This window comes from Mobula hypostoma, chromosome 23, assembly GCF_963921235.1.
Source record: "Mobula hypostoma chromosome 23, sMobHyp1.1, whole genome shotgun sequence".
In the NCBI taxonomy this organism is placed as follows: Eukaryota; Metazoa; Chordata; class Chondrichthyes; order Myliobatiformes; family Myliobatidae; genus Mobula; species Mobula hypostoma.
Window position 1 is genome coordinate 4,715,433 of NC_086119.1, and position 26,392 is coordinate 4,741,824.

Here is a 26,392-nt window from a genome sequence, read left to right on the forward strand (position 1 = left end):
ATACGGAGACATATACGTACTTTGATAGTAAATTTACTATGAATTTTGAACATCCTAAACTATTTGAGCCAATTCCAAGGCATAAGGCAGGAGTCGGATGCACTTCCCTTCCTTGGGAAAGTACAGCTCCTACAATTCTTAAGAAACTTCATAAGGACAGGTGATTAAAAGCCTGGAATTAAAGGTGCCCGAGAAGGAAGGTGTTTTAGTCAAGAATTTCAGAGTTTAAAGCCTAAATGGTTAAGGGCACAACTCTGAGTGGGGGAGCACTTAAAATTGGAAAGGACACAAGCAACCAAAGTGGAGGAGTATAAATAGTCACTAGGCTAGAGAAGAGTGGAGTTGCTTTGTTCTGGTGCCAGAGAGGACCTTGGGACGAAACAGTGAGAATTGTAATAACGGTGGATTTTTTTTGAAAAGACAATTGGCTTCCTTCTGCACCTCAACAATTTCACAGAGGTCATGACACAACTTGATAAAGCTGGTTAAGCCACAGCTGGGGTATTGTGTACAGTTCCACTATAGGAAGGAAGTGATTACACTGAAGGGGACGCAGAGGAGATTCAGCAAGATATTGCTTGGGACAGAAACATTTCAGTTACAAGAAAAGATTTGATAGATTGGGTATGTTTTCCTTGGAGCAGAAGAAGCTAAATGGGAACCAATCAGGGCTGTGGTAATTCCCTCCCTTCCTTCCCCTAGCAGCCCAGGATATATCTCAATTCTGAGAGCCACAGACAGGGCAAATAATAGAATAACTGTTCTCATTTAAAACAAAGAGCAGCCGGAGAAGAGCTAGAGTGGATCAGAGTGAGAAAAAAATAATCACCAGGAGGGTGGTTATCATTTGGAAAACACCGCCTGAGAAAGTGGTGAAGGCAGGTGTTCTCTCAACATTTAAAAATATTTGACCAGCAGTGGTATCGCCAAGGAGGCACAAAAGCATAGTGGTTAGCAAAATGCTTTACAGTGCTGGCTGTAAGGTCAGAGTTTGATTCTCACTACTGTCTGTAAGGAGTTTGTACGTCCTCCCTGCGACTATGAGTGTTTCTTCCATGTACCGCAGTTTCCTCCCACATTCCTAAAGACGTATGATTAGCGTTAGCAGTTGTTGGCGCCAGTAGCGTTGCCATGCTTGCATGGTCCTCATCATAACCCTCGCTGATTTGATTTGATGAAACGATGCAGTTTGCGGTATGTTTCGATGTACATGTGACAATAAAGCTAATGTCTTTCTTTTTATCTGTTGATCTCCTAGTCGGTAAAGATCAATAGAACATCGTATACATGATGTGAGATTATATCATCAAACTAGCGAGAAAACTACGAACACACAAATTAGGAGCTGGAGTAGGCTCCACCATCCAATAAAATCATACCTGATCACTTCACCTCTAACTACCTGCTTTCTCCCAGTAACCTTTCACCCCTTTCCTCATCAAGAATCTGTCTACCCTGATTTTAAAGAAAAAAACGATGGCTTTCTTCCTCAAAGAGAAGTGGAAACAGTTCCAAAGATTCAAAGTACATTCATAATCAAAGTACATATACAGAATACAGCTCTGAGACTCGTCCTCCCACAGGCAGCCACGAAACAAAGAGACACCATGGAATCCGCTCAAGTAAATATCAAACACCCAATGCATGAAAAAAGAACAAATTACGCAGATGGCAAAAAGCAAGCAGACAACACACAGAATATCAAACGTCAAACCAGAAATCCAGTAGTATTCAGTTTAGTTCAGTTCAACGTCGTGCCATTGGCCCGTTGCAAGCCATAGGAGCAAAGCATTCTTCACTGAAGCGCCCCAGTCCACACTGATCACCCGAGTAACCAGAATCCAGGAACACGTGCAATATAAACACCAAAGTCCCCCAAAATGAGTCCACAGCTTCTTTGATCAATCCATACTACTTGGATCCCAAGACTCCTGCACTTTACTCCAACAGCAGCTAGCGAGAGGGAGAGGAAGACCGGTCAAATGCACAGGCAGATGGCACCGAACACCCGCCCATCTCCACTCTCGTCCTCATAAACTTCAACTTTCTTTGACACTTCAATCAAAGAAAAGCAATGGAGTCAATGACGGGCTTGCGTCCTTGACTCCTCTATCAGAAAAAAGCAATGAGATGCACAATTCTCAGAGGAATTTTCCTCATCTCTATTTAACGGGCACCCTCTCATTTTAAACTGTGACCACCATCCCTATCATCAAATTTGCAGACAATACCACAATGACCGGATTAATTAGAACTAACAACAAAACAGCAGACAGAGAAGAGGTGCAATAACCTTTCACTCAACATAAAAAACAAAGAAATTATTATTGATTTCAGGAAATCAAGAAGGTATGAACAAGCTCCACTAGTCAGAAATGGTGAGGCAGTGGCAATGGTCTCCAGATTTTAAGTTCTTGCAAGTGAACATCACAGAGGAGCTCTCTTGGACCACCAACACCTCCTTGACAGTAGAGAAGGCTCAGCAGCACCTATACTATCTTATGAGTTTAAATAGAGTAAATCTGCCCAAAAGCTGCTGGTAAACTTTTACCAATGTACAATGAGAGCATACTGACCTACTGCATGATGGAATAGAACATTAGCTAGAACAAGATTGATGAGAAAGCACTTCAATGAGTGATCAAGACTGCACAGAACATCAATGGGACAAGATACCAAATAGAGAAGCCATTTACAACACATGGGCTCGCAACGTCATGATGAACTCACCTCATCCCAATAATCACCTGTTCAATCTCCTATCATTTGGCAGAAATTACAGAAACATTTCTCCACGGACAACCAGACTGAAAATCAGCTTTTTGCCCAGGACTACTCCCACTCCACCCACCCTCCTCTCTGTCACTTCCCCTCCCTCTCTGCTCACCCCACCCACTCTCCCCCTCTCCCCCCACCTCACCCACTCCACCTCATCTCCTACCCCCTTCCCCACTCACCCTCCCCTTCCCCCATCCCGTCCTCTCCCCTCCCCCCCCCATATCATGGATTGAAGAATGGCTGACAGGCGGGAGGCAGTGAGTGGGAGTATAAGGAGACCTGGCGTGTTGTGACTTGTGGTGTCCCACAAGGATCTGTTCTGGGACCTCTACTTTTTGTGATTTTTATTAACGGCCTGGATGTGGGGGTAGAAGGGTGGGTTGGCAAGTTTGCAGATGACACAAAGGTTGGTGGTGTTGTGGATAGTGTAGAGGATTGTCGAAGATTGCAGAGAGACATTGATAGGATGTAGAAGTGGGCTGAGAAGTGGCAGATGGAGTTCAACCTGGAGAAGTGTGAGGTGGTACACTTTGGAAGGACAAACTTCAAGGCAGAGTATAAAGTAAATGGCAGGATACTTGGTAGTGTGAAGGAGCAGAGGGATCTGGTGGTAAGTGTCCACAGATCCCTGAAAGTTGCCTTACAGGTAGATAGGGTAGTTAAGAAAGTTTATGGGGTGTTAACTTTCATAAGTCGAGGGATAGAGTTTAAGAGTCATGAGGTAATGATGCAGCTCTATAAAACTCTGGTTAGGCCACACTTGGAGTACTGTCGCTTCACTATTGGAAGGATGTGGAAGCATTGGAAAGGATACAGAGGAGACTTACCAGGATGTTGCCTGGTTTAGAAAGTATGCATTATGATCAGAGATTAAGGGAGCTAGGGCTTTACTCTTTGTAGAGAAGGAGGATGAGAGGAGATATGATAGAGGTGTACAAGATATTAAGAGGAATAGGTAGAGTGGATAGCCAGTGCCTCTTCCCCAGGGCACCACCGCTCAATACAAGAGGACATGGCTTTAAGGTAAGGGGTGGGAAGATCAAGAGGGATATTAGGGGAAGGTTTTTCACTCAGAGAGTGGTTGGTGTGTGGAATGCACTGCCTGAGTCAATGGTGCAGGCAGATGCACTAGTGATATTTAAGAGACCACTAGACAGGTAAATGGAGGAATTTAAGATGGGGTGTTATATGGGAGGCAGGGTTTGAGGGTCGGCACAACATTGTGGGCCGAAGGGCCTGTACTATGCTGTACTATTCTATGTTTTATGACTGTCGAGCAACTGAACAATGCCCCGTTCCCCACCCATAGTCCATAGGCACTTTTGACAACCTCCAAAGTGCAATACATGTACAATATTTGGGTTTAAATGAGGCAGCTACTTTACTTTGATTTCAGAAGGTTTTTTTAAAATCTCAGCTTTAATTCTTGATGCCATTTTATATTTAAAAATTGTATTTTTATAACATGGACGTGTGCAACACTTGAATGGGGCAGCCACTGTTTCTTTCAATTTTAGTCTTGTTTGTTTTAAATTCAGTTGTAACTTCAATATCATTCTAAATAACTCAGACATTATTTTATATATGGTCATTGAGTTTTTAGTAATTAAATTGCTGGTGTCCTGTTTTGCACTGAATGGAGTAGCACTGCAATCTTGTTGTCCTCAGCAATGACAATAAAGCTTTAACGAACTAGTTTTAGATTCACCCACAAGAGGCAACACCGTCTCCACATTATGAAACACAAGATGCTGGAAATCTTGACCAACAGACATACAAAATGCTGGAGGAGCTCAGGCAGCATCTATGGAGGGGAATAAACTGTCTTAACGAAGGAGTTCCATAAGATATAGGAGCAGAAGTAGGCCATTTCGCCCATTGAGTCTGCTCCACCATTCAATCATGGGCTGATCCAATTCTTCCAGTCATCCCCACTCTCCTGCTTTCACCCCATACCCTTTGATGCCCTGACTAATCAAGAACCTATCTATCTCTGCCTTAAATACACACAATGACTTGGCCTCCACAGCTGCTCGTGGCAACAAATTCCACAGATTTACCACCCTCTGACTAAAGTAACTTCTCCGCATCTCTGTTCTAAATGGACGTCCTTCAATCCTGAAGTCGTGCCCTCTTGTCCTAGACTCCCCTACCATGGGAAATAACTTTGCCAGATCTAATCTGTTTCAGTTCATAATGTTGACTTTTTATTTCTCCTGACTTGCTGAGTTCCTCCAACATTTTGCGTGTTACCCTATACACATCAACCTCAGAAGACCCATCAAAATGTGCAAAAGACAAATTGCGGTGATACAAACAAACAAACAAATGAACAAATATTTAAAACATTATTGTAGAGTCCTTGAAAGTAAGTCTATAGGTTGTGGAATCAGTTCAGTGTTGTGGTGAGGGAAGTTATCCACACAGGTTCAAGAGCCTGATGTTTGAAGGGTAATAACTATACCTGAACTTGATGGTGTGGGACCTAAGGCTCCTGAACCTTCTGCCCGATGGTAGAAGTGAGAAGAAAGCATGACTGGGATGGTGGGGGTTCATGATGATGGATGCTGCTGTCTTGGGGCAGATGTATCATTTAACCATTCAATATGTTGTAAATCTAGTCAAGAAGAAAAGAAGAGCTTACAAAAGGTTCAAAAAGCTAGGTAATGATAGAGATCTGGGAGATTATAAGGCGAGCAGGAAGGAGTTTAAGAATGAAATTAGGAGAGCCAGAAGGGACCATGAGAAGGCCTTGGCAGACAGGATAAAGGAAAACCTCAAGGCATTCTACAAGTAGGTAAAGAGCAAGAGGGCAAGACATGAGAGAATAGGACCAATCAAGTAAGACAGTGGAAAAGTGTGCATGGAACCTGAGGAGACAGCAGAAGTACTTAATTAATACTTTGCTTCAGTATTCACTATGGAAAAAGGACCTTGGCAGTTGTAGGGATGACTCACAGCAGACTGAAAAGCTTGTACACACAGACATTAACAGGCTGTGCTGGAGCTTTTGGAAAGCATCAAGTTGGATAAGTCACCGGGATCAGACAGGATGTACCTGTGGGAAGCAAGGGAGGAGATTGCTGAGCCTCTGGCGATGATCCCATCAATGAGGACGGGAGAGGTTCCGGAGGATTGGAGGGTTGCGGATGTTGTTCCCTTATTCAAGAAAGGGAGTAGAGATAGCCCAGGAAATTGTAGACCAGTGAGTCTTACTTCAGTGGTTGGTAAGTTGATGGAGGAGATCCTGAGAGGCAGGATTTATGAACATTTGGAGAGGCATAATATGGATTAGGAATAGTCAGCATGGCTTTGTCAAAGGCAGGTCGTGCCTTATGAGCCCGATTGAATTTTTTGAGGATGTGACTAAACACATTTATGAAGGTAGAGCCGTAGATGTAGTGTATATGGATTTCAGCAAGGCTTATAAAGGTACCCCATGCAAGGCTTTTTGAGAAAGTAAGGAGAGGCATGGGATCCAAGGGGACATTGCTTTGTGGATCCAGAACTGGCTTGCCCACAGAAGGCAAAGGGTGGTTGTAGATGGGTCATATTCTGCATGGAGGTCGATGACCAGTGGTGTGCCTCAGGGATCTGTTCTGGGACCCCTACTCTTTGTGATTTTTATAAATGACCTGTATGAGGAAGTGGAGGGATAGGTTAGTAAATTTGCTGATGACACAAAGGTTGGGGGTGTTGTGGATAGTGTGGAGGGCTGTCAGAGGTTACAACGGGACATCGTTAAGATGCAAAACTGGGCTGAGAAGTGGCAGATGGAGTTCAACCCAGATAAGTGTGAGGTGGTTCATTTTGGCAGGTCAAATATGATGGTACAATATAGTATTAATGGTAAGACTCTTGGCAGTGTGGAGGATCAGAGGGATCTTGGGGTCCGAATCCATAGGACACTCAAAGCTGCTGCACAGGTTGACTCTGTGGTTAAGAAGGCATACGGTGCATTGGCCTTCGTCAACCGTAGGATTGAGTTTAAGAGCTGAGAGGTAATGTTACATCTATATAGGACCCTGGTCAGACACCACTTGGAGTACTGTGCTCAATTCTGGTCGCCTCACTACAGGAAGGACGTGGAAACCATAGGAAGTGTACAAGATAATGAGAGGCATTGATCGTGTGGATAGTCAGAGGCTTTTTCCCAGGGCTGAAATGGCTAACACGAGAGAGCATAGTTTTAAGGTGCTTGGAAGCCGGTACAGAGGAGATGTCAGGGGTAAGTTTTTTTACACAGAGGGTGGTGAGTGTGTGGAATGGGCTGCTGGTGTTGGTGGTGAAGGCGGAAATGATAGGGTCTTTTAAGAGACTCCTGGATAGGTACATGGAGCTTAGAAAAATAGAGGGCTATGGGTAAGCCTAGGTAGTTCTAAGTTAGGGACATGTTCAGCACAGCTCTGTGGGCCGAAGAGCCTGTATTGTGCTGTAGGTTTTCTATGTTCTATGTTCTATGCCCACACACTATTCTGAAACACCCATAATGGAAACTTGTCTTTCATAACACAGATGTTATTCTGGATACAACAGATTTCATGACTCTAAAATGCATAAGAATAGATTAACAGCTTGTGGTCACGGCGATTGAAATACAATCAATACACCTGACAGAACATCAATGTCCTTGAAGGGAAAGCCTAGAAAAAAATGGTGGACACAGCCCAGTCCGTCATGGGTAAAACCCTTCTCACATTGAGCACATCTCCAAAGAGCGCTGTCACAAATAAATCTTCAAGGACCTCCACCATCCAGGCCATGCTATCTTCTCACTGCTACCTTTGGGAAGGAGGTATAGGAGCCTTAGGTCCCACACCACTAGGTTCAAGGACAGTTATTACCCCTCAACCATCAGGCTCCTGAACTAGTGTGGATAACTTCACTCACCTCATTAGATTAGATTAGATTAGATTATGAGGACACACAGTCCTCTTTTATTGTCATTTAGTAATGCATGCATAAGAAATGATACAATGTTCCTCCAGTATGATATCACAGAAACACAAGACAAACCAAGACTAAAAAAACTGACAAAAACCACATAATTATAACATATGGTTACAACAGTGCAAAGCACTGACCATGGGCACGGTAAAAAAAAGTCTCAAAGTCTCTCGAAAGTCCCATCATCTCACACAGTCGGCAGAAGGGAGAAACTCTCCCTGCCATGAACCTCCAGCACCGCAAACTTGCCGATGCAGCACCCTGGAAGCAACCGACCACAGCCGACTCTTGACTGAACTGATCACTGATTCCACGACCTATGAACTCACTTTCAAGGATTTTACAATTCATATGCTCAGTTTTATGTATTATGTATGTAGGTTTTTTTTGGCATTTGCACAATTTGTTTTTGTTTGCACATTGGTTGTGTGTAGTTTTTAATTGATTCTATTGTATTTCTTTGTTCTACTGTGAATGCCTTCAAGAAAATGAACCTCAGGATAGTATATGTGTATCTTGATAACAAATTTACTTTGAACTTTTTGAACTTTAGGAAATCATGATTAAACTCCAAAGTAGGATCAATAAGTGAACAATAATTTTGGCATTGCAGAAAATCAAACTAAAAACCTCAGTAATGAGATGTATCAGAGCCAGATATCCATAAAACATTTCTTTCCTTGCCCACTTGAGAGCTAGGTTACGACAGCAAGTTTTAGCTGGCTCTTCCCACTGATATTTGAAATCACCGACCACAGACAAGCTGCTTCCCAGCAAATGTGCAAGACGAAGAGAATTTCATGTTATCTTGCAACTGATCCCTCAATCCCTCTGCTGAAAATTTCTCGAATTTTGACAATGATAATCTTGAAGCAATTTAAAATAATTCAGCAATTCAGTGCAAAATATCTGGCTGCAGGATTCAAGCTGGTGTCACTGAACTCATCTATTTGAAAAGATGAAAATTACAAAATCTCTGTATGCTTTTGTAAATTAAGTGGAAAGGAGCTGAGTGCTGTAATCATGTCTGTAGTTTAAACAGGATTTTTAAGGAAGGATAACCATAAGGTCCAAGTAGCTCTGCCCTTTAAAATGTGTCAATACCATCCCCCTCATCTCCACACTATGTCTCTCTAACAAGTTCTCTCTGGAAACATAAGATGATCCCTAAAGCCATTTGTACTGCCCACTTCAATGCCTTCTTGCTAACATATTCTGCAATTCCATTAACCTTTATGTGTTTGTAGTCTAGCCCAATTTCCCTTCTGACTCAATTTTTGAACACGTGGAACAGTGAAGATTCCTCTGGTACTTCAATCACTCTAATGACTATTACCTGAAGAATTGTACCATCTCCCTTCGTAATCTAGCAGTTTTCATTTAGGTCACTGAATCGTGCCCTGTATGAATATAATAAACCCAACGTCCTCATGCCTTGATTTCCTGATATGCATCCTGTTAACCTCTGCCCCTTTCCATAGGGGAGAACTGCTTAAGCTGAGAAGTCAAACATTCAATTTTCTCAGTGGGCAAGTGGGTAACCTCAATTTTAATGGAGCAGCCAGCTATTTGAGTTAGGAGGAAATTGCCCTTTAGTTCGGTAGCACAATTTGAGGTAGTTTCTTTTTCAAAACTTAATCCCAATTTTAAAAGGCTATTTTATCAGAACATTCACATAAAGTTGAGCTGTTAATTCTAAAGTCATTAATTGGAGAGTACAAAGGTTTCAACCTGTCCCTGACTCACGTTTCTTAAACTCTCTCCTTATACTGCCCAATCAAGGGCTTTCTAACATTGTCCAAATCTTGAGAATTTACATCAATGAAAATAGGACCTTTGTGGTACAGCAATTCAAATGCACAGGAATACAAGAAGCTGCAGAGAGTAGTGATGTCTTCCCAATATGTCACGGCTGCATCTTTCCCCACCATCAGCAGTAATGAACACAAAACACTACCTCATCCATCTTCAAGGATCCCCACCATCCAAACCATCTTCTCACAGCTACCATTAGGCAGGAGGTAGAGAAGAATGAAGTCTCACACCACCAGGCTCAAGTTAGCTACTTTCTTTCAACCACTTGGTTATTAAACAAACCAGCAAAACCCCATAGTTAAGCAACACTATGACCACTTTGATAACTTTGTCGTAAAGTAGACTGCGTCCCTTTTAGTAAAACTCATGTATTGTTTATATTTAAATTGCTTTTCTTATGAATGCTGCTTATATGATGCTATGTACCTATGATGCTGCTGCAAGTAAGATTTTCACTGCACATGTACACACATGTACTTGTGCATATGACAATGAATTCAACTTTGACTTTGGTCTCGTATAAAAATATATCCTTACAAATTAGCAGACACTCTGGATGAAGTGGGCTACATTGTTAAAGTTAGTATGTCACCAAAGACCTTATAAATTTCAACAGATGCAGGATGGAGAGCATCAGCGCTTCACAGGATCTACACATTGATGCAATCACAAAGAAGACATACTTCATTTGGAGTTTGAGAAGGTCTGGTATGTCACCAAAGACTTTATAAATTACAACAGATGCATTCTGACTGGTTGCATCACAATGTGGTTTGGAGGCTCCAAATGCGCAGCATCCCAAGCAGCAACAAGCAGGGGTTCCCAACCATATCTATGCCACGGACCAATACCAGGTTGGGAACCCCTCTACAGGATTATAGGTTCAGTCAGCTCCATCACAGGCACAACCAAGTGCAGCAGAATTAGGCCATTTGGACCAACCTGCTGTCTCAAATGGACACAAAAAGAACCCATCACAGTTCAGCATGCAGTTTATCTCTACTATTTTAGAACATAGAACATTAGAACACAGCAAAGGCCCTTTGGTCCATGACATTTGGTTGACCTTTTACCTAGTCTAAGATCGATCTAACCTTTCCCTGCCACATAGCTCTCCATTTTTCTATCATAGATGTGCCTACCTATGAGTCTCTTAAAAGTCCCTAATGCATATGTCTCTACCACTACCACTACCCATGCAGCATGTTCCAAACCCCACTATTCTGTAAAAATCCTACTTCTGACATCCCCCTGTACTTTTCTTCAATCACCTTAAAATTATGTGCCCTATTAGCCATTTCTGCCTTGGGAAAAAGACTCTGGCTGTCCACTTGATCTACCCTCCCTGGCTATTTTATTAGGTACACCTATACACCTGTCTGTTAATGCCAATATCTAATCGCCTAACATGTGGCAGCAACTCAATGCATACCAGCATGCAGACATGGTCAAGTGGTTCAGTTGTTTAGACCAAACATTAAAATCGGGAAGAAATGGGATCTGAGTGACTTTAACTGTAGAATGATTGTTGACGCCAGACAGGGAGGATTGACCATAAGACCATAAGACAAAGGAGCAGAAGTAGACCAGTCGGCCCATCGAGACTGCTCCACCATTTTATCATGAGCTGATCCATTCTCCTATTTAGTCCCACTCCCCCGCCTTCTCACCATAACTTTCGATGCCCTGGCTACTCAGATACCTATCAATCTCTGCCTTAAATACACCCAATGACTTGGCCTCCACCGCTGCCCGTGGCAACAAATTCCATAGATTCACTACCCTCTGACTAAAAAAATTTCTTCGCATTTCTGTTCTGAATGGGCGCCCTTCAATCCTTAAGTCATGCCCTCTCGTACTAGACTCCCCCATCATGGGAAACAACTTTGCCACATCCACTCTGTCCATGCCTTTCAACATTCGAAATGGTTTCTATGAGGTCTCCCCTCATTCTTTTAAAGAAGGTTGAGTATCTCAGAAACTGATCTCCTGGAATTTTCACACACAACAGTCTCTAGAGTTTACGGGGAAAAGTGAGAAAAACAAAAGTCATCCAGTGAGTGGCAGTTCTAAGGGCGAGTACGCCTTGTTAAAGAGAGAAGTCAGAGGAGAATGGCCTGACTGGTTTCAGCTGACAGGATGGAAAGAGTAACTCAAATAACCACACGTTACAAGAGCGGTGTGCAGAAGAGCAGCTCTGAATGCACAACACGTTGAATCTTGAAGTTAATGGGCAACAGCAGGAGAAGATCACAAATGTGCATTCAGTGGCCACTTTATTAGGTACAGGAGTCATCTGATACAGGCACATACTCTATCAGCTTGTATACTTCTATCAAGTTATCTCTCATCCTCCTTCACTTGAAAAAGAAAAGCTTTAGCTTTCTAAACCTTTCCAATTAATGTACTTGTACAATCTTGTTCAATATTTATTCTTCAACCAATATAGAAATCATTCATTGTACTGTACTGGGGTTGGGGAGGGGAGTTTGCTTTGCAACATTAAATATGATAGACTGTTTCAACAATGTAAGAAGTATTTTCTAAATACTTTATAGGTTATATAAAGAATTTTGGGCAGTTGACTTTCTGAAAAGTGTAATATAGAATATTGTCTAGCTTTCTTTATGAAACTGAATCCTGTCAGCTCAAGTTTTTATTTTTCATCAAGACGCAGAACCAACATGCTTAAAGGCTTGGAAGGTTTCAGCTTTGTGCCCGACTCAAACAGTTGCCGACCGCATTTTGAGTTTGATAAGGTGGTGTTAACTGACCTTAATAAGGTCAGCTAACAACCACCTTATTAATTTCAAAATCTAGATTTTGCACTTCACAGATCTTAAAAGCAAAGTCACGTGCAACATCGCAAGTTACTGCACATCAAGAACTAACCTTGAAACAAAGTGCTAATCAGTTAGCAAAGCAAAGACATCTCACCTCTAATGGTGTTGAACACATAGCATAATACATGGTTCTGAATATAAATTTTATACTTTGTGCATCCAGTGCAGTACCTGATTAATACTCCCTATATAAAAGGGGAAACCATAAACACATGAGATTTTGCAGATGCTGGAACTCCAGAGTAATACACACAAAATGATGGATGAATTCAGCAGGTTAGCCAGGTTCTATGGAGGGGAAATAACAGTTGATGTTTTGGTCGAGTGAGAGAGAGTGTGAGAGAGCGACAGAGTGTGTGTGTGTGTGTGTGTGTGTGTGTGTGTGTGTGTGTGTATATATGCACGCGTACGTAAAGGGGCTGTGGCTTTGAGCACCTGTGGCTCAGCACTATTATCCCCAAATAATAGAGGCACACCATTGGAATGAAAAGTAGAGGAAAGAAAGCACAATACTACCATCCAGTGTTCTTTCCTGCTCAGTTGTGACATGTTGGGAGGTTACCACAAACACCAACACACAGCACCCTCTCTCCAGACAAGTTGTACATTTGCGTTAATAAAAAGACTTTTTGGCAGCTATTAGAGAATACTTTTCGAATGACGCCTTACATTCAGTGACCACATTATTAGATACATCTGTACACCTGCTCGGAAATACAAATATCTAATCAGCCAATCATGTGGCATCAACAGCAACTCAAAGCATAAAAGCGCGCAGACATGATCAAGAGATTCAGTTGTTCAGACCAAACATCAGAATGGGGAAGAAAAGTGATCAAAGTGACTTTGACCGTGGAATGATTGTTGGCGCCAGAAGGGGTGGTTTGAATATTTCAGAACCTGCTAATCTCCTGAGATTTTCACGCACAACCATCTCTAAAATTTACAGAGAATGGTGCAAGAAACAGAAAAATAAACCATCCAGTGAGTAGCAGTTCCGTAGGTGATAACGCCTTGCTAATGAAAGAGGTCAGAGGAGAATGGCCAGACAAGCTCAAGCAGACAGGAAGGCAAAAGTAACTCAAATAACCACATGTTACAACAGTAGTATAAAGAAGATCATCTCTGAATGTACAACATGTCAAACCTTGAAATGAATGGAGTTTAGCAGAAGATCATGAACATTCACTCAGAGGCCACTTTATTAGGGACAGGACATATCAAATAAAGTGGCCACTGCGTGCAGATAAGAGGTAATAGTTTATAGAAGCTGGAAGTTACCAGTGAACAAAGAACACACTGCTGGTGGAACTCAGATCAGGCGACATTTAGGGGGATGGGGGGTGGGGGAGGATAAGTTGACGTTTCAGGTTGAGATCCTTCAACTGGCCTGGAAATAAAATAATAAACAAACACAGCCACATCGCTGAAGCTCTGCTCCCCATCACCAGTGTTATATTTATCTTGATCAGCACAGGGAAGAGGGAGCTATGTCCATGCCAGATTAAAATATATGCAGGCATTGTCAATTAGATTTGAAATACAATCTGAAAACAGCATAAATGCCAGAATTTGACATACAATCAGTCCCAATTTCACACACACTCACCTTGAGGGTAGACATCACGCTGGGACAAATTCACTGACAATGCAATATAGAACGACAGTCAAATCACCATACTACATAAATAAATCCCAACAAGCTGCTACTGCCGGGAGTCAGCAATATAAATAGGTAGCATTCTCTCGTACCTTGACCCAATTATGACACTGAAACTCCATCTCAGCATATAACAGGATCTCCTGCAATTAATAAGCATCAGACATTCCAGATAAAAACACAAAACACTTTAATAAAAGGTTTGTGCAATTTCTCAAAGCCAGCCCCCTTCAGTTAGATCAACTACTGTAGAATTAGGTGCTAATTTGTTTCTTCTGAACTTTTTCTTATCATTAGCTCGCTGAAACGGCTGTCAGCAACAATATGTGCCAGCTTAACAGTCAAACTAATGTTAGCAGAACCAGAAAATTTGATAGTCTATTGCACATTTTGAGCATTACAATACTAAGACTGACAAGTTAATTGCTAAAATATAACAATCCACATAACAAGACGTTAAAACTTGGGTCAATTATTTTCTGAGTACCTCATATATTCCTAAAAAGATGAGACCTTTCACAAGGTCTCATCATGGTGCGGTAGCGTAACAGTTTGTGCACCACTTCACAGTGCCAGCCAATGATCACCAGTTGGGATTCAATTGCCGTCACTGTCTGTAAGGAGTTTGTACATTCTCTCCATAACCGCATGGGTTTGCTCCAGATACTCCAGCTTCCTCCCACGTTCCAAAGATGTACGGGTTGCTTCAGGTACATAAAGTGTAAAAGAGAAGTGAGAGTGGATATTGGACTGCTGGAAAACGATGCTGGACAAGGGGTAATGGGGAACAATGAAACAGCGGGTGAACTGTGGAAGACACTAACAGTATGGTGGAAGTTCCAGGTGTCAAGGGGCATGAAGTGTGAGATGTTACCATAACTAGAGAAGTTTCTTGGAAAATTGAAAGGTTTTAAGGTGGATAAGTCACCTGGACTAGACGGTGACCACCCCAGAGTTCTGGAAGAGGAAGCTGAAGAGATTGTGGAGGCATTCTTTCAAGAATCACTACATTCTGAAATGGTTCCAGAAGACTGGAAAATTACAAATGTCACTCCACTCTTCAAGAGACAGGAGAAAGGAAACCATAGGCCAGTTAGGCTGACCTCAATGGTTGGGAAGATGTTGGACTCCATTATTAAGGATGAGGTCTCAGAGTAGCTGGAGGGACATGATAAAATAGGTCATAGTCAGCATGGTTTCCTCAAGGGAAAACCTTGCCTGACAAATCTGCTGGAATTCTCTGAAGAAAAAACAAGCTGGATAGATAAAGAAGGATCAGCTGATGTTGTGTACTTGGATTTTCAGAAGGCCTTTGACAAGGTGCCCTACATGAGGCTGCTTAACAAGCTATAAGCCTATGGTATTACGGCAAAGATTCTAGCATGGATAATAGCTAATTGGCAGGAGGCAAAGAGTGGGAAAAGAGGGAGCCTTTTCTGGCTGGCTGCCAGTGACTAATGATGTTCCACTAGGGGTCTGTGTTGGGACTGATTATTTTTACATTATATGTCAATGGTTTGGATGATGGAATTGATGGCTCTGTTGCAAAGTTTGCAAATGATATGAAGATAGGTGGAGGAACAGGTAGTTTTAAGGAAGTAGAGAGGCTACAGAAGGACTTAGACAGATTAGGAGAATGGGCAAAGAAATGGTAGATGGAATACAGTATCACAAAATGTATGGTCATGTACTTCAGCAGAAAAAAATAAAAGGGTTGACTATTTTCTAAATGGAGAGAAAATACAGAAAACAGCTTGCGAGTCCTTGTGCGGGATTCTCTCAAGGTTAATTTGCAGGTTGAGTGTGATGAAGAAGGCAAATGCAATGTTAGCATTCATTTCAAGGGGAATTGAATATAAAAACAAGGAGATAATGCTGATGCTTTATAAAGCGCTAGTCAGTCTGCACTTGAAGTATTGTCAACAGTTTTGGCCCAATATCTCAGAAAGGATGTGTTGTCATTAGAGTCTACAGGAGGTTCATGAGGGTAATTCTAGGAATGAAGGGGTTAACATAAGGAGCATTTGGCCACTTTGGGCCTGTACTCACTGGAATTTAAAAGAATGCAGGGGATCTCATTGAAATCTACTGAATGTTGAAAGGACTAGATAAGATGGATGTGGAGAGAATGTTTCCTATGGTGGGGGTGTCCAGAACCTGAGGACATAGCCTCAAAATTGAGGGCCAATCCTTTCCAACAGAAGTAAGGAGGAATTTTTTTTTAGCCAGAGAGTAGTGAATCTGTGGAATGCTCTGTCACAAACTGCGATGGAGGTCAAGACCATGGGTATACTTAAAGTGAAAATTGATAGTTTCCTGATTGGTCAGGGCATCAAAGGCTATGGTGAGAAGCCAGGTGTATGGGATTGAGTGGGATCCGGGATCAGCCATGATGAAATGGCAGAACAGGTGATGGGCTGAAAGGCCTAATTCTGCTTCTATGACTTATGCTCTTAAAAGCTAGGATGTAATGTTGAGACCTCATAAAATACTAGGTGAGGCCTCACCTGGTATTGTGAGCAGTTTGAATGAGGGGTGACTTCACTGAAACCTATCGAATGGTGAAAGGCCTTATAGAGTGAACATGGAGAGAATGTTTCCTCTGGTGGGAGAGTCTAAGACCAAAGGACACAACCTCAGAATAGAGGGGCATCCTCTTAGAATGAAGATGAGGAGGAATTTGTTTATCCACAGAGTGGTGAATCTATGGAATTTGTTTGCCATAGACAGCTGTGGAGGCCAAGTCCTTATGTATAATTAAGGCAGAGGATGATAGATTCTTGATTGGTCAGGGCAGGAAGGGATACAGGAAGAAGGCAGGAGACTGGGGCTGACAGGAAAATTGGATCAGCCAGGATGAGATGACTAACCAAATGGCCTAATTCTTTTCCTATTCCTTATGGTTTTATGGCTTAGGGATAGTGAGTTGTGGGTATGCTATGTTGGCGATGGAAGCATGGCAACACTTGTAGGCTGCCTAGCACAGTCCTTGCTGATTTGATTTGACTCAAATAATGCATTTCACTATTTTGATGTGCATGTGACAAATAAAGCTAATCTTTTAATCAGATCTTGCTTACTAAAAAGCTGGAAATTGAGAGGACGTATAAATGGTCTTTCCCTGTTTGGAAAGATGCAGAATAGTATAACATGGTGTCATGGTGTAACATGATGTCCACAAGGATCAGTGCTGGAGCCTCAACATTTATTCCCCAATTTATAGAGTTCAAAGTAAATTTATTACACAGATGTGTATATGTCACCATATACTACCTTGAGATCCATTTTCTAGCAGGCATTTACAGGAAAATAAAGAAAGTACTGTAGTCGCTATGGTAGCATAGTGGTTAGTTAGATGCTATTACAGCTGAAGGAGTTCTGGGGTTCAGAATTCAATTTCGGTGCTGTTCTGTAAGGAGTCTCAGTACGTGCTCTGCAAGGAATGTGTGGGTTTTTCCCAGGTTGTCCAGTTTCTTCACACAGTCCATGTAAGACATACCACCGGTGATTGTAAATTGTCTCATGATTAGGTTAGGGTTTATTGGGGTTATGGGGTTGCTGGGTGGCATGGCTTAAAGGGCTAGAAGGGCCTACTCCACACTGCATCACTGAATAAATAAAGAAAATATAGGAATGAAGGTAAGGCTTGTAAACTTGCTATTGAACAAAGATAGGTAAGAAAGTAAATGCAAAGAGGACATACGATGACTATGAAAGAAAAAAGGAAGATAGTTTTTTCAAGTGAGTGAAGATCTGGTAATGGGAAGTTATTATAGAAAAATGTTTATTTGTCCAATTTGGCAAAACTAAGTATCTAAATAGTGTGAGATGACAGAAGTCTGACTATCAAAACATATAGGTTCCTTGTGTGCATTGGCAGGAACAGAAAATAATTAGGAAAGCTAACAGAATGTTATTGGTTATTAAGTACTGGGGAATTAAACAGAAATGCAAGGTTATGCTTTGTTTGTGTACAACATTGCTGGAACCACATCTGCAGGATGTTTACACAACAGAAGCTGTTTGGAGGTTTATTAGAATAACACCTGGAACAAGTGGGAATAATTATAAGGGATGGTTGGATGAGGTTTGTATCTGCTGGAGTTGAGATGAAGCACATCTCAATCCTGAGGTTATACAGATGGAATGTTTCCTCGTGGGAAGATTTAGTTATAAGATTACTGTTTAAAAATAAGAGGTTGACCTTATATGACAGAGATAAGGTAATTTTTTTTTTGGAATGGTAGCATAGTGGTTAGCACATTGCTTTACAGTGCCAACGACCACTGATCAGGGTTCAATTCTTGTCACTGTCTGTAAGATGTTTGTATATTTCCCCGTGGCCATTCCAAAGACATACAAGTTAGGGTTAGCAAGTTGTGGACATGCTTTGCTGTCATTGGAAGCATGGAGACACTTGCAGGCTACCCCCAACACATTCTCAGACTGTGTTGGACATTGCCCTGAAACATACAGTGGAATGTGTTGTTTGCATCAAAGTGGACAAATAAAGGTCATCTTCTTTAATCTTTTCTCTCAAGGTTCATGCATTTTCAGAACACTCTTCCTGAAAGATGATGACACAGAGCTTTTGAGTACAGCTAAGACAAGGCTAGCTAGATTCCTGATACACAAGAAGGTGTAAGGTTACCAGGGATGGGCAGGATAGAAACATAGAAACATAGAAAATAGGTGCAGGAGTAGGCCATTCGGCCCTTCGAGCCTGCACCGCCATTTATTATGATCATGGCTGATCATCCAACTCAGAACCCTGCCCCAGCCTTCCCTCCATACCCCCTGACCCCCGTAGCCACAAGGGCCATATCTAACTCCCTCTTAAACACAGCCAATGAACTGGCCTCAACTGTTTCCTGTGGCAGAGAATTCCACAGATTCACCACTCTCTGTGTGAAGAAGTTTTTCCTAATTTCGGTCCTAAAAGGCTTCCCCTCTATCCTCAAACTGTGGCCCCTCGTTCTGGACTTCTCCAACATCGGGAACAATCTTCCTGCATCTAGCCTGTCCAATCCCTTTAGGATTTTATACGTTTCAATCGGATCCGGATGTGGAGATAAGGCTGATGGCCATTTGAGCTACGATCTAACTGAATGGCAGAGCAGGCTCAAAGGGCAGAGAGGCCTATGCTTACTCGTAGATGACACTGGTCAAGTAAGACGACAACGAGTAACCACACAATAGCATTTTCACAGACATCCTTTCATCTTCACATCTGAGGTGAGATATTACATGAAATGCCACAGCAGAGCAAATCAATAATGTTGCGTTGACATGACTCCAAGCATGATTTTGAAAGAAATTGTCTATTTAACAACTAAATTAATGCAGATAAACACCGTGAACCAGTGTGCACCTGTTATAAAAATCCATGGTTAGGTGGAAGAGTGAAGGCAGTAGAAGCATGTTATACGACAGCATGAATTTAGAACAGTTCATTAACATATATTTGTTGCTTGTTCACGAGTGGTTAACGACAGGCCTGCAGCTATAATCAGTACAGACGATGGCACTATGCCATAATCAGAACTGACTCCAAATATAAAAGCCTCAACAATTTCTGTCCTACCTAGGAGGTACAGGACTGAAGTGCCATTTACAAGATAAGCAAAGACATTAGTTATTTTCCAGACAGCCCAAATCATCAAGTTGTTGGCTCAATTACTTACATTAATATCAATGAAATGTTAATCAGACTTTTTACTACTAAAATAAGCTGACTTTCCCCAACCTGTATGAGAAATGTTTATTAGTTGTGGTTCTCAGATCAGCACAAATTAGTACACATCAACTTTCCAGAGAAGGTCACATTATTTCAGACAAGGACTTAATGGAAATATCTCAGGCCTGAATAAGAGCCACAGAAGAGGAGTTTCTGAGTTTTCTGGTCCCTTTCTTTCTACAGTACGTTATCACTTTATTTCTACAAGAATATACCCAGTGGTCACTATATTAGGAACACCTGTACACCTGCTCATTAATGCAAATATCTAATCAGCTAATCATGTGGCAACAACTCAATGCATAAAAGCGTGTAGACATGGTCAGGAGGTTCAGTTGTTGTTCAGACTGAACATCAGAATGGGGGAAGAAATGTGACCTAAGTGACTTTGACCGTGGACTTCTGGTTAAGGTGGCACACGTACAACAGCTCACTGGTAGTTCAAAAGGCATGACCAAAACATTGATAATAACACCTTTTCTGAAATAAATTGTGTTAAATTATCACTGCAAACTATGAAGAGGCAAACAAAGGCAAAGCGAGTTCAAGGAATGAGACGTGCTGGTGTGTTGCAGAATCAATGCAGATAGAATGAGCCATTTGGAGAGGAGAAATTGGGGTAGAGGATGCCTGTATGAGGTTGGATCGCTCTGGGCACTGAGCTAACTTCAAGAGTTTGAGAATGGCCTTGGGCTGGGCGGCAAAATCTGGGTCTGAAGTGAAGTCGCTGGACAGTGAGGTCTAGGCCAGGGGCCCTTTGCAGCAGTGGTACAGTCTGCTGTTCAAACAATCTATAAACACCGATCCAGATCGGAGGTGAGAGTCTCCCACGATGTTCGCTTTTCTCTCTGTGGCACCACAGTCTTTTGCTGCAGTGGTTCCTGGGTCCTGATGCAAGGTACTATCCGTTGTTTAGACAACTTAAATGATGGTCTAGCTAGACTGGAAAGACTGCATTGGGATTGGAGGCGTGCACTGATTTTTGCTCGCTCTCTACAATGGTGACTCCAGTCTCCATGGCACTGAGGCTATGAAGACCGCCCCAGCTGCTGTGTTCTGTGCCCTCTAACATGATGAACTGATACTGAGGCTTTCAACCTACTCCAGGCTGCTCCAGGGTTTAGATCTGAGGACTCAATTTGGTTCGGAATGTTGTTGCTCACTTCTATTGCTTGCATGATTTGTGTCCCCGCCGCCCACCCCTGCTTTCTGTGACACACTGGGTGTTGGTCTTTCTTTTTTTTAAATTGGGTTCTTTCATGTTTCTTGCTTTGTGGCTACCTCTATGCAAACAAATCCCATGGTTGTATAATTTATATATTTTTTGATAACAAACGTACTTTGAAACTTTGAATGACAGGGTGGTTTGAGTAACTCAGGAACTGTTGACCTGAGAATTTCACGAACGAGTCTCTATAGTTGACAGAGAATGGTATGGAAAAAAACAGAAGTCAGAGGAGAATGGCCCAACTGGTTCATGCTGGCAGGAAGGCGACAGCAACTCAAATAACCATGCATGGTGGTGTTCAGAAGAGCATCTCTGAATGTACAACACATTGAATCTTGAAGTGGCTAGGCAAGAGCAGCAGAAGACCACAGCAGGTTCCACTCTTGTACCTAATAAAGTGGCCACAGAGTGTATATTATCCTGTGGAGATTCTCACAAAAATAGCTGTCAATCTCAAAAGTCCAAGAGCACACCATTGCCTCCTCAACCCTTGCTCCAACGGGATGTCCGTTTATCAGGGATAGGGTTGTACAACTTAAGGCACGATTAACACTCCAGGCAAAACCCCGATAAACACTGACCACTTCTATCAGAAGGCCACTCTCAGGAAAAACAGACATCAACAATGAAATTTTTAAGAATCAACAGAAAATGCAGGATATACTCAGCAGGTTAGGCAGCATATATGGGAAGATGCAGAAGGTTGTAAATCTAGTCAGCTCCATCTTGGGCACTAGCCTACAAAGTACCCAGGACATCCTTAGGGAGCGGTGTCTCAGAAAGGCAGCGGCCATTATTAAGGGCCTCCAGCATCCAGGGCATGCCCTTTTCTCACTGTTACCATCAGGTAGGAGGTACAGAAGCCTGAAGGCACACACTCAGCGATTCAGGAACAGCTTCTTCCCCTCTGCCATCCAATTCCTAAATGGACATTGAAGCTTTAGACACTACCTCACTTTTTTTAATATACAGTATTTCTGTTTTTTCACATTTTTAAAAATCTATTCAATATATGTAATTGATTTACTTGCTTATTTATTGTTATGTTTTATTTATTTTATTTTTTTCCTTTCTCTGCTAGATTATGAATTGCATTGAACTGCTGCTGCTAAGTTAACAAATTTCATGTCACATGCTGGTGATAATAAACGTGATTCTGATAAAATTATGTTTCAGGTCTGCTCCAGTTTGCCTACCGGCACAACAGGTTCACGGCAGATGCCATCTCATTGGCTCTTCACTCAATCCTGGAACACCTAAACAACAAAGATACATACATCAGGATGCTCTTCACTGACTACAGCCATAGTCATAGTCATACTTTATTGATCCTGGGGAGAATTGGTTTTCGTTACAGTTGCACCATAAATAATTAAATAGTAATAAAACCATAAATAGTTAAATAGTAATATGTAAATTATGCCAGGAAATAAGTCCAGGACCAGCCTATTGGCTCAGGGTGTCTGACCCTCCAAGGGAGGAGTTGTAAAGTTTGATGGCCACAGGCAGGAATGACCTCCTATGACGCTCTGTGTTGCATCTCGGTGGAATGAGTCTCTGGCTGAATGTACTCCTGTGCCCAACCAGTACATTATGTAGTGGATGGGAGACATTGTCCAAGATGGCATGCAACTTAGACAGCATCCTCTTTTCAGACACCACCGTCAGAGAGCTCAGCATTCCATACTATCATCCCCTCAAAACTAACCAATAAGCTTCAAGAGCTTGGCCTCAATACCTCCTTGTGCTACTTGATCTTCGATTTCCTCACTTGCAGACCCCAGTCAGTTCGGATAGGCAATAACATCTCCTCAATCTCCATTAGCACTGATGCACTACAAGGCTGTGTGCTTAGCCCCCTGCAAGTCTGTGTGGCTAAGCACAGCTCCAATGCCATATTTAAGTTTGCTGACATCAGCCAAATCAAAGGTGGTGATGAATCAGCATATAGGGAGATTGAGAATCTGGCTGAATGGTGCCACAACAACTACCTCTTGCTCAACGTCAGTAAGACCAAGAAGCTAATTATTGACTTCAGAAGGTGGAAACTGGAGATCCATGATCAGTCCTCACTGAGGGATCAAAGGCTCAACAACTTTAAAATTCCTCGGTGTTATCATTTCAGAGGACCTGTCCTGGCCCATCACATAAGTGGAATTATGAAGAAAACACAGCAACGCCTCTACTTCCTTAGAGGTTTGCAAAGATTTGGCATGACATCTAATACTTTGACAAACATCTATATAAGTGTGGTGGAGAGTGTAATGGCTAGCTGCAGTACTGCGTGGTATGGAAACACCAATGTCCTTGAACAGAAAATCCTACTAAAAGTAGTGGATATGGCTCTGTCCATTACGGGTAAAACCTTCCCCTCCATGAAGCACATCCGCACAGAGCATTCCTGCAAGAAAGCAGCATCCATCATCAGGGATCTCCACCACCCTGATCAAGCTCTTTTCTCACCGCTGCTACCAGGAAGGTGGTACAAGAGCATCAGGACTCATACCACCAGGTTCAGGAACAGTTATTACACCTCAACCATCAGGCTCTCGAACCAAAGGGGATAACCTCATTCATCTTCACTTGCCCCATCATTGAACTGTTCCCACAACCTATGGAGTTACTTTCAAGGACTCCATCTCATATTCTCCATATTCAATGGTTATGCATTTATTATATTATTTTCTTCTCTTTTGTATTTGCAGTTTGTTGTCTTTTGCACGTTAGTTGTTTGTCTGCCCTGTTGGGTGTGGTTTTTGATTCTATTATAGTTCTTGGATTTACTGAGTATGCCCACAAGAAAATGAATCTTGGGTTTGTATATGGTGACATATGTGTACTTTGATAATAAACTGACTTTGAACTTTGAAATCCCTCAACCTTACTGGAAATGACAAAAAAAAATCAAGTTTTCAGTTGTAGGAAGGGATTGGTAAAACAGGGGGAATATTTGAAAGGACAAGAACAACCAAGCTAATGAAGCAGCTAGAAGTAGATTATTACTTGTTTTACTGTGTTGTTGATGACATGCCAGTGGGACAGAATACAGTGTACTAATGGACAGGGATGATGAAATTCACTGTATCCTTATTTACCCCAGTGGTGTCTGATTGTCAGGCTGCATCTGTGTATGAATCTCATGGTGTCATGACAACAATCTTCACCTCAATGTCAGGAAAACAAGAGCTGGTCAATGACTTCAGGGAGCATGGGTGGTGGGTGCGATGGGGGGCAGTGAGTCTACATGCTCCTGTTTACATCATCAGTGCTGAGGTCCAGAAGGTTAAGAGCTTCCATTCTTGGGAGTGAACATAACCAACAGCCCGTCCTGGTCCAGCCACACAGATGCTGCAGTCCAAAAAGCTAACCAGTACCTCTACTTTCTCCAGAGGATAAAGGAATTTAGTACATTCCCTTTGATCCTCACAATTTTTTGTCAATGCACCATAGAAAGCATCCTATACAGATGCATCATGGCTTGATAGGGCAACTGCTCTGCCTAAGACCATAAGGGACTGCAGAGAGTTGCAGACACAGCTCGGCACATCACGGAAACCAGCACCCTAACCCCCCCAGTTGACTGTCTACTGTTCCTAGTATGATAAGATGGGCTTTTGACCTTTTCATTGGCACAATCCTCCCCATCATCAAGGACATCTTCAAAAGCCTCAAAAATACAGCATCCATCACAAAGGACTCTCGACATCGGAGATATTCTGTCCTCTCATTACTACCATTAGGGAAGAGGTACAAGGGCCTGACGAGCCGCACTCAATGTTCAGGCAATATTTTGATAGATCTTTTCTGCACCCTTTCTACTTTAGTACCCTATTTACCTGTGACCCTGCTTTCAGCAAACTCTTCTTGCACGGTCCTTGAAACATTTACTAAAAGACTACTACTTTGGCTATGCTGGCCCATCAGGAGTTGAAACAACTCTCAGCTTTCCATGCTGACTGAGTAACCTTGTAGCCGAAATTCCAAATGATTGGAATTATTATTCTAAACCTCTTCTGCATCCTCTCTTCAGAGGCATCCCCTCCAGTTGGTATTGAGGAGCTAGAGATATTCCAATCATGCATTTTGACAGAAACACTTTCTATGCCAGTCACCATTGGCCTTTTGTTGAGAACTATAACACTGGTAAAAATTTTAAGTTCATTACAGCTTTGTTCAGCGCCTTCCTCTTTTACTTACTTAGAAACTTTTGTAGATTCAGGAATGTCACCTAAAACTTTGACAAACTTCTGCAGTGGAGAGTATCCTAACTGGTTGCATCTTGGCCTGATAAGGAGACACCAATGCCCAAGAACAGAAAAGCCTAGAAAAAGTGGGTGATACAGCTCAGTCTATCACAGGCAAAGCCTTCCCTACCACTGATGACATCTACGAAGAGCACTGACACAAGAAACCTGCATCTGTCATCAAGGACCCCACCAGCCAGGCAATGCCCTCTTCTAGCTATTGTCATTGGGAAGAAGGTGCAGGACCCTTAGGTCCCACACTATCAGGTTTAGGAACAGTTATTACCCAAAACCATCAGGCTCCTAAACTGACATGAATAACTTCATTCATCCCAACTCTGAACTGATTCCATAATCTACACACTCACTTTCAAGGACTCCTAATAACTCATGTTCTCAGTATTATTTATTCATATTTATTTGTATGATTTGTCTTCTTTTGTACATTGGTTGCTTGTCAGGCTTTGTTCATGTGTAGCTTTTCATAAATTCTATTGTATTTTTTTTCCTGCAAATGCTTGCAAGAAAATGAACCTCAAGTTACTTGGGTAATGTTTACTTTGACTTTTCCCCCCAACTATTTTTTGACAGGCTGCTGGCTAGTGGCATAGTGGCATCCGCACCGAACTTCAAGTTAAGTGGGCCCTGGTTCGAAACCAGCCAGCTCCTTGCACACATTCCATTCATGCTAGTTTGAGCTTCAAGCTGGAACTTGGCCTCATTAAAATAAAAACAAATAACAAGGTATAGAAACAACAATTTGATGCCTAATGCACCAGGAGGCGTGGAAAGGATCAACTACCTCTCAACAGGGATGCATCTTGGCAGAGTCACAGAACAGTGGAGTAATTTAAAAGTAACAAACATAAAGGCATATGAACTTAAACTGGGATTCAGCTCCACAAATCAGATTACATTGAAACTCATAATCTGCAATGCACACTTGGTTTGGATAAAAATGCATTTAAGAAAAACAATAAAAAGAAAAGAATTCAGCTTCCCATATGAACTGAAGAATTTTGGCTCCCTGACAATGACCTGCTTTCTATCCACCTTCCCCGTATGTAAAAAAATACTCCTCAGACTTCAAAGATCAGCACTGCTGACCCATTTTCAGTGGATTATATCTTTCACACTCCA

At 42.1% G+C, this 26,392-nt stretch overlaps 1 protein-coding gene across 4 annotated transcripts in view; it reads right to left on the minus strand.

The window, feature by feature from the left end:
• fam222ba (family with sequence similarity 222 member Ba) overlaps positions 1–26,392 on the minus strand; it is an 81,105-nt gene that overhangs the window by 23,215 nt on the left and 31,498 nt on the right. For 3 of the 4 annotated variants that reach the window (XM_063031633.1, XM_063031634.1, XM_063031632.1), the window contains one exon: positions 22,205–22,264. The exons of the other annotated variant lie outside the window; for it this stretch is intronic. The gene's annotated coding sequence lies outside the window, so the exon portion shown is untranslated. The remainder of the gene's footprint in view (positions 1–22,204; positions 22,265–26,392) is intronic. 4 annotated transcript variants of the gene reach the window in all.